The sequence below is a fragment of the Nicotiana attenuata genome, unplaced genomic scaffold (genome assembly GCF_001879085.1).
Source record: "Nicotiana attenuata strain UT unplaced genomic scaffold, NIATTr2, whole genome shotgun sequence".
Lineage (NCBI taxonomy): Eukaryota > Viridiplantae > Streptophyta > Magnoliopsida > Solanales > Solanaceae > Nicotiana > Nicotiana attenuata.
In genome coordinates, this window is record NW_017672076.1 from 95196 (window position 1) to 96350 (window position 1155).

Consider the following 1155-nt stretch of genomic DNA (forward strand, 5'->3'; position numbering starts at 1 on the left):
CACAACTCGGAAATAGCTTTGTCACACCTCCTTTTTCCCGAGGGGGATAGGGATAGGGAGTTTTTCCAATTAAAGTGACATTATTCGAAATGAGATTATTTATTTATTCAGATTCACCACTTGGGATAACTATAGTGTCCCAAGTCACCAGTTTATCTTAAATCCCAAGTCGAGGAAATTGACTCAATTTTTAGTCCGCGAACACAGACCGGGTAAGGAATTCTGCTAGTCCGGGTGAAGGTGTGAGGCACTCCTGAGTTCCGTGCTTTTAGCAAGGTCGCTCAACTATTAATAATTGGCCTCATTATCTGATTTATTACATATTTTAGACCTATTATGCATTTTTAACTTTTTAATCGCTTTTAATTAATTATGAAATTTGTTTGGAACAAGTCGCGATGCCGTGCACTCGTTTGCTTTGTACACATTGCGAATAGCGTCACGAAAACCGTTCCCACGATTTACAACATATTTATTTTATTATTGTTCGAAGTTATGATCGGTTCACATGAAATGCACACCCGAATTGGGGATCACGTATCACGACTATGCCACGGAAACCATACCCATAGCCGTGATAATTTATTTATCGCGCCTAAAACAAAGCTACGAATGTTCATGGTTATTCTTAAAGCTAATTTGTTATTACTGTAAGGTCACATAGAATGGCAAAGGAACTGTTGGAGTTGATAGCAAGCAACTCCTCGCATTTGCGAAGAGTAGCTGGGGAACCTCAAGTTCGCATTTGCGAACAAGACTTCGCATTTGCGAATTGGGGCTGGGAAGAGCTTCTTCGCATTTGCAATCACTTTGGTCGCATTTGTGGAGGGCCCACTGTTCGCAATTGCGATGAAAGCAGAAATGGGGAGACTTTGAAGTTGTGATTGTTTCTTCTCATTTGCGGGGTTTCGCATCTGCGAGCCCTAGGTCGTAAATGCGACATCTACGACTGGGCAAATAGCTAAAAAACGGGATTTCCTCTCATTCTTCAAATTTTCAAAACAGAAACCCTAGAGGCGATTTTCCCAAGAACCCGTCTTCCCCAATCTATTGGTAAGTGATTCTAACCTATTTTCTTTCAATCTTCCATAATAATTCATAGGTTTTCAACCTAAAATCTAGTGCTTTCATGGTGAAAATTGGGGGTTTGGTAGA